The sequence below is a fragment of the Entelurus aequoreus genome, linkage group LG10, assembly GCF_033978785.1.
Source record: "Entelurus aequoreus isolate RoL-2023_Sb linkage group LG10, RoL_Eaeq_v1.1, whole genome shotgun sequence".
In the NCBI taxonomy this organism is placed as follows: domain Eukaryota; kingdom Metazoa; phylum Chordata; class Actinopteri; order Syngnathiformes; family Syngnathidae; genus Entelurus; species Entelurus aequoreus.
The window spans coordinates 79,653,456-79,661,704 of record NC_084740.1 but is presented as its reverse complement, the minus strand read 5'-3'; the positions used below and the strand labels follow the sequence as shown (position 1 = coordinate 79,661,704).

Sequence of the window (8,249 nt, the reverse complement as noted above, 5' to 3'; positions counted from 1 at the left end):
TGTGGCAGCCCTACTCAAAATAATACACCTTTATGAACTCAAAATATTTACTTCTTGCCGACTTAATGTGCAAGACGCCCTGTTTTTAGAGAGCTGTGTTTTCTGAGAGGTTCTGTCCCTAAAGACATGCCAAAAAAAAACTAAGTGTGCAGATTTAGTTGTGCAGATTGTTGTGTACATGTAACTGTAGAACTATAATCACGTATGTATTTTGATTGTGCAAGAGAAACATCATCCATGCAATAAAAGGTTCTTGACTAAAGTGTTACTGTCAAAATGTCAAAAATGTATTAGGGTATATATAAAACAGCACCTTAAAACCTACCTTTTAAAAAGGCAATAGCTTTTTTTCCCCAGAACAGGCTTAGTAAAACTGTGAAATGTCGAATAACATTAAAGTGCAACACCTGGAGTCAAACTTTTTTCTTTTTTTTTTTTACAAATATTATTTAGCAGCCTATTTTGAATAATTGGGGATGAACAAACTTCCCTTTCTCTGCACTGTATTTTCTCAAGGGAGAAAAAAAACTTATGAAAGCAGCAGCACAGACATCTAAATTTGTGCAAATGAGGAAAATAAAAAAACATACCAAATAAAATACAATAAATAAAAGAAAATATAATCTAAATAAATAACTGAATCATCATTACAACTGAGGGCTGACTCCGATCAGTGAGGTCAAGGAGGCAGTACAACAAAATGAACAAAATATTTACCTCTCATTCTAAACTTATTAAAAGCCCACTGGGCAAACGCAAAAGTGCTTTCAACATTTTAACAGACATGTCAATCAAAATCAGACATGTTAACAGTAGAACAATATGGCTGCAATAATGATGCTGATCTGAAGCACATTTATGCATGGTTAATGAGTGCAGCCATGCATTTCTCAGCTTCTTTACTCCTTTAACTCATTTTTCAGGGAGAGTAGGCATGGCGTCAGTGCTTTGTCATTATCCAGACACAGCAGGACTTTCTGGATGAATGTGAATGTGTGAGTGAGTTTCTTTGGATCATCTAAGTGTAATGCATACATTAAACCAAGCAGCACCACAAATGCATCAGCCAACCTGGGAAGCTCGCTCATAACTTCATCCTCTATCACGATGGACATGTTCTCCGGGCTGGAACCAGTGGAGTCAGGGGCCACAGAGAGAAACGCCAGTGGTCTCCATCTCATCTTCACCCTGCAAAACACAAGAAAATCAATTATAACCAATCCAGAAGGATGTCACACAATTCTTGTTTGTAGAGCCAAAACATACAGTATGCATAGTCCCCCTCTCCTCCTCCTCAACATCATCATCTCCTCAAATCTCCCCTCCAAGCACAGAGAGATCAGTCACTGTGTGTGTGAGAGAGTGAAGCATAACGCTGGCTGCAGAGACATACTTACATTACAGGTTTTGTAGAATTCAGTGTCATCCTCCCAGAGGAACCAGAGTGCGTCGCAAGTTGATGTCATGTTCTTCCTAGATTGAGAAACAAGAAAAAATGCCAGCATGCCCAGTCCGTGTCACTGATATAACAATGTATATGCTTCAGTTATGTTAAAAACAGTTGATTCAGCGGGATGACTGACTACTATCAAGGCATCTGTAATCTGCAATGACAACACATGTGATCAGCATTGTCCCCATGAAAAAGTCAAACATAAACTTACCTCCAAGTCACAGGTGGAGAAAATCCTCAGTGCTGAGCTCTGTAGAACTTGCACCTGGCTCGCTGACAACAAGCTATCCATACACTTGGGTAAAACATAATCCATCCTGTTTGGGTCCCACATCAACCTTAAGAAAGTCAATGACTTCACTATAAAAGTGGGTGACATTGTTATCACCAGGAAAGATGAGGTCACCTACCTAGGTTCCATTCTAGAGGCTAATCTTTCCTGTGATAAAATGGCAACCAAGGTAATCAAAAAGGTCAACCAACGAACAAGATTTCTCTACAGAATCTCCTCTCTGGTCAACAAAAGCACCATGAAGATTCTGGCGGGAACTCTCGTTCAACCCTTTTTCGATTACGCATGCACCTCCTGGTACCCTAGCACCTCCAAAACCCTCAAATCTAAACTCCAAACATCCCAGAACAAGCTAGTCAGATTACTTCTAGACCTCCACCCCAGATCACACCTCACTCCTACCCACTTCTCCAAAGTGGGCTGGCTCAGGGTGGAGGACAGAGTGAAACAACTTGCACTGAGCCTGGTCTATAAAATCCGCTACACCTCCCTGATACCGAAGTACATGTCAAACTACTTCCTTAACGTAAATGACTGCCATAACCACAACACCAGTGGGAGCTCCACTAACCACGTTAAACCCAGATTCCGAACTAACAAAGGTCTTAACTCATTCTCTTTCTATGCCACATCAATGTGGAATGCGCTCCCAACAGGTATAAAAGAAAGGGCATCTCTATCCTCCTTCAAAACACTAACTGATGTTTACCTTTGCTGGCTTCAAATATATTTTCCGGATGACCATTTATGAGGTGGCGACTTGTCGTTGGCAGGCCACATAAAATGATGCAAGGTACCGGTTTTGGCCCGCAGAGCTTTAGTTTGACAACGGACAAAACACGGAGCTAAAATCTTCGAGATTTGGTGAAATCTGGTCATGTTTTTGGCATTTTTACCCAAAATTGTCCAACTTGAGGTCTTGCTAGCAAGTCCACTAAAACACGGCACAGGAAGCCAAATCTCCAACATTGCGAGGGCTCGGCTGCATTCTAACACTTTTAGGGTGTTTGAGAAAAAAGCGGACAACAATAAGACACCTCCTCAGTCTGTGCGAGTCAGCATTTTCATTTTTTTTTTCTTGTCAAGTGTTGTGGTCCACTGAAACCTATCGGATGTTTACGCTGTAAAGTGGGAGTAGCGGCTTCCTTGAAGGAGGAAGCCATTCGGGCCCTGAGGTTCATGCGTATGTGAGGAAAAGGCAGGTTTTGCAAGATCTCGGATGAAAGGCGGCAGATTTGCACAGGAAGGCTGCTGTATGTGGACCTCTGTGCCAACACACACACGGAGGGAGGGAGGGAGGGAGGGAGGGAGGGAGGCGTAGAAAGGAGGAAAAAACTGAGAGAATGACAAATCACACTTAATAATACTTTAGGTCAGGGGAACTATTTTGGGTCAATGGGTTCTTTTTAATGGATCCTGTCAAAAGTAAAATGTTCTCACACTTTGTTTTTGGTCGTTTTTACTGACTGAGGTGGTGTCCAAACGTTTTGCAAATATATCTTTTTTTTCTGTATTAGTTGGGGGTTTAACGGTATATAAAAATTTTGGTTCGGTACGTACCTTTAGGTATGATGTTTGATAAGAAATTATCGAGTTCGAGCCCATTATCGAATCCTCTTATCGAACCGATTCCTTATCGATTCTCTTATCGAGTCCAGATAGGTTTGTTGTATATGGAAAAAAACACACGATATTTGGTTTAACAAAAGCTCACTTTTATTATATAAGAAAAAAATAAAATCTAAAAAATATTGACTGTTACCCCCCTAAAAATAAATAAATAAATAAATAAATATTGACTGTTGTTACCCAAAGTATATTAAGTGGGGTTTTTCAGAAAAACAAATATATACAGTAACAAAAAAACAACATGTCTCTGTGATCACTATAGGTGTATAAATAATAATATAGGGTTAAATAAAATCAGTCCCTTGGGCACAAAACTGAAAATACAGCTCTCCAAAAAGTGCACTTCTGCTGCTATTGGAACATACTAAGTACAGCTATTACTGAGGAAAAGGCTCAACAGGACTCAGCTGGACCTGCAGAACTTGCTGACACGGAGCCTGACCTTGCTGACCAAGGACTGACAGCAGTGTCCGCGTCACCTGCTGTTGAGAGACTGTCTAGACCTAAGAGACATGTTCAGCCACCTAAGAGGCTGCTTGAGAGTTGTTAAGAACTCTTGGTTTAAAAAAATAAATAAATAAATAAATTTTAAAAAAATAAAAAAAGTGTTGACATAACTGTTTGTTATGATGCTTTGACATTTTTGCACTTTATTTCTTTATTGAAAGAAAATTCTATGAAGAGAAAAGTTGTTTGCAAATGTGGTTACAATGCTAAAAAATGAAAAGTTAAAGCTAAAAAAAGAAATACACTTTATTGAGTTAACATTATTTCTTTATAGGGGGAAAGACGTGATGTTATGAGCTAGGGAATATAACAACTACACTACCCAGCATGCAACGGGAGTGACGAGCATGCGCGGTAGCCCCGAAAAGTGGTGTTGCATGTCGTCACGCCGGCAGCTAAGAATGAGGTTATGAGCACGCTGTGAAAGTAAACGTCAAGAACTCAGCCAACACGCCTCGTCTGCATTATTTATAATTAGACAGACAACACATCTACAGTGTGATTTTGTTTTGTTTACAAGGAAAGAAAAACAAAAGTTAAAAAAGGGAGCTGTGTTGTATATATATGTATGTGCTGCGGTTGCTTTAAGAACGTTGCGACAGCTGCCGTAAAGGAGGTGCGTTGCTAGCCTGGTTGCTATGTTTCCGGTTGGTCGTAAAAGTGTTGGTCATGTGTTTGTACCCTGCTCAAATCTCTCAGTAAAGTTATTCATTGGATTATACCTTTTGTTTTGAACTTTATTACACCTCGGAGCGCTTTTTCCGGTCCATTGTTTTTCCTGCTTTCGCTATCTGCGCCTAATGACTGAGCTACGTGACGTCATTTCTTCTGATGTCTCACGGAGCTATTCTGGTCGGGACGGGATTCGTTCCCAGCAAAATTGCACTAAAAAGGTGCACAACGTTTTGCATGGCTTTTGTGTTTGTTCAAATGTCAAAAAGGCAAGATGTGTCTTGGATATTTTCGTACATTTTGGACAAAGTGGAAGTTAAAAATCCGCAGCTCCCCATATATTATATGCAGCTGTTATGGCAATATGATTGTTGATTTTTTATGGGTACAATTATCTTCTGAAGCTTACCGAGTGCGACAGATTCCACAGTGCTTGTATTATGTATAACGTAGTATATGGATTAAATTCTAGACTCTGCCAGCTCATTCCAGTGACCACTACTTCTCATAGACATAAACCTTTAATAAGAGGGAAGAATTGTCATCTAAAGTGTACAAGCTTTAGTAAAGCCTGTAGAGGCCCGATGATCTGGAAGGAGATCCATAGCTCTATAAAAGAATCACATTCTTTAAACATTTTTAAAAAGCGTTTTAAGCTAAATTTATTGCAACGTTATGCTTAGTACATTTAGCAAACCCCTTCTGGTTGAGGAATTCACATTAGTCGCATAATTTTGGTCTTGACCTCTGTATGTATGATGAGATTATCGCAGATCTTCAAGATTCAAACTTTTAATCAAATTTGAATAATAGGATATTGAGACTGATTTGGTGGATTTAAAGATTCCTTTTTTATTTATAAATTAAATTGTAAATGGGTATTTGGTGGGTAGATTTTGAAATGTATTGTATTGTACTGTATTTTGTATATTATATGATGATGTATATTTTAACTGTGGGTCCCTGTCCATAAACTGTGTGCTTCTCGGGATTACCTTTTTGCAGAATGGACTCCGATATTTACAAAAGAAACAATAATGAAATACAAAACTATGTCTGTCTGTAAATAAATAAATAAATTGTAAATTCAGATTTGGCTTCTTTTCCAGTAAACCCCTGACTTAAATGAAACCACATACAAATATATTAAATATCAAACATTGCAAATGGTCAAAAAAGGCCCATTTTAACTTTAACTTTAATCAACTTTAACCACCCTGCACTTTAAAAGTGTGCAAAGTCAGCTTTAATAATGGCAACCCCCCAAAAAACAACATGAAATAAATTACTAACGTTTGGATTATTGAAGCAATATTAGTGCTATTTGTATGTTAAAGATTATGCTCTTTAAAATAATCCCGAAAGCAGCCCAAACAAGAGTTTGCATGAGATTAACGTGAGATAATTGCACTTGAGCGTATTTAAACACATTGCTATCGATTTATCAAGGTTATTATCATTGTATTTAAGTGACTGTGTAAACTTAAACAGTCATTTATTGTGTCAAATAGTTTACGGGGTTGGGAGGGAGTGTTATTTTACTTTTATTTTTTTTCTGTAATTTTTGTATGTTTTTTTGGGGGGAGGGGACAAAAAAAAAGTTACTATAAAAAATAAACAAATACAAAAATTACAGAAAAATTATAAAAGTTAAATAATAAAATAAATAAATAAATAAATAATAATAATAATAACACTCCCTCCCACCCCCGTAAACTATTTCACAAAATTGAGATCTATTTGCTAGTTACACGACAACGTGATAAATTATACCTCAAAAAGCTCCAATGGACCCCTAAGAGTCTTTAATCAAGTGGAGGCAACAAAGTTCAATTTTTTCACTCTTAAATGGACAAAAATCCTTTTTGTAAAGATAAAGTCGATTAATAGACCAAACAATGACTGCAACAGCCTTTTTCCTATTATTAAAGAAAATGCTGTGCTATAACAATAAAATACATGGCAAATATTTAGGCGTCGAGTGAGATGCCCGAATGCAAAAACACCAGAAAAATTAGGCACTAGGAAGAAAAAAAAATTGTATATGACCACGATACTTCTCTGTTTTGTAAATAGCTCAAGCTACTCCCACTTTAAAAAAAAAATATTTCTTTAAGTTTGTCAAAAAGCTACAATGGACCCCTAAGAGTCTTTAATCAAGTGGAGGCAACAAAGTTCAATTTTTTCACTATTAAATGGACAAAAATCATTTTTGTAAAGATAAAGTCGATAAATAGATGAAACAATGACTACAACAGCCTTTTTCCTATTATTAAAGGAAATGCTGTGCTATAAAAATAAAATACATGGCAAATATTTAGGTGTCGAGTGAGATGCCCGAATGTAAAAACACCAGAAAAATTAGGCACAAGGAAGAAAAAAAAATATGTGTATATGACCACGATACTTCTCTATTTTGTAAATAGCTCAAGCACCTCCCACTTTAAAAAAAATGTATTTCTTTAAGTTTGTCAAAAAGCTACAATGGACCCCTAAGAGTCTTTAATCAAGTGGAGGCAACAACGTGTCTGTTTTCTCAGTACCTGTATTATGATTTCCCTATCAAATTAATTTAAAAAAAAAACAAGTATATATATATAATATATATATATATTATATATATATATATATATTAAATAGTTTACGTGGTTAAAACCGTTCAATTTGGGTAAATACGACAATCTGGTGTGGTTGAATGACGTCATTTAGCATAATTGCTGACAGGTGGCGCAGATGCAATGACGAAGAATTATTTCTATATATTATAGCAATAATAATAAAGTCGGCATTCCAATGAGTCGACCTGGCAACTACACAATTAATTCAATTTAATTGAATTTGTGTGTGGTTATAAAGTGTTTTGTTTCACATTTTTCCACCGCCTGACGGCCTATACGAGCTGAAGAGCCGCAGCACACAAACGTACAATACACGTCACCGTAACACGTATTAATCGCTTTAATCATGAATTGTTCAACTTTCTGAAGCATAAACACATTAAAGTTTCGTTACCTTTCGATGTTGTACTGCCAAAGTACGTCAGAAAAGATGTGAAATAATACAATGTAGAAACTGTTGTGGCCTGTGAGGCCTGCGGATGAATACCTGCAAACGAATTTAAAAAGAAAAAAAAATGTCGTGATGCGTCCCCCGCGTATTGATACACACACAATTCAATTCCATAGAGGCGCACTATTTCTGGAACCTTTACGTAAATCTTACGTAAATACATAAATAAAAGTTACGCAATAAAATACAATTTACGTGATCAAATCTAAATGTCCATAATAAATATGTATCCTAAATGGTAAACATTAAAAACCATGAAAATATATTGAAATAGTGTGACGTCATAGAGCTGCATTCAAAACAGCTTTAAATAATTTTACCCGTGCAACCTCATTATACTATTGGCTAAGTTTTATATTCATAAATTTAAGTTTCTCAATACCCGGCCTGTTTTTTGTGCCCTTTAAAAAATAATTAGAACTTTACTTTAAAACGCTTTCTACCTCTAACAACCAAAAAGCTGTGAAAACTATGATGCTGTGCTCCAAATTTGGATTATTTACAGAACTTGTGTGAGCCTATGGCTTGACATTTTGCTACATATATATTTTTTTGCATTCTGTTTTAGTTACTTTATTGCAGGGGTGTCCAAAGTGCGGCCCGGGGGCCATTTGCGGCCCACGGCTA

General features: G+C 36.9%; 1 long non-coding RNA gene across 1 annotated transcript; it reads right to left on the bottom strand.

Annotated features, from left to right (window-relative positions):
* Positions 1 to 952: 952 nt before the first annotated feature.
* Positions 953 to 7,659, bottom strand: LOC133659087 (uncharacterized). The gene is made up of 3 exons (XR_009827599.1): positions 7,566 to 7,659; positions 1,398 to 1,473; positions 953 to 1,188 (listed from the first exon to the last, which is right to left on the bottom strand). It is a non-coding gene; the product is annotated as an uncharacterized LOC133659087 (long non-coding RNA).
* Between the last annotated feature and the right edge of the window lie 590 nt (positions 7,660 to 8,249).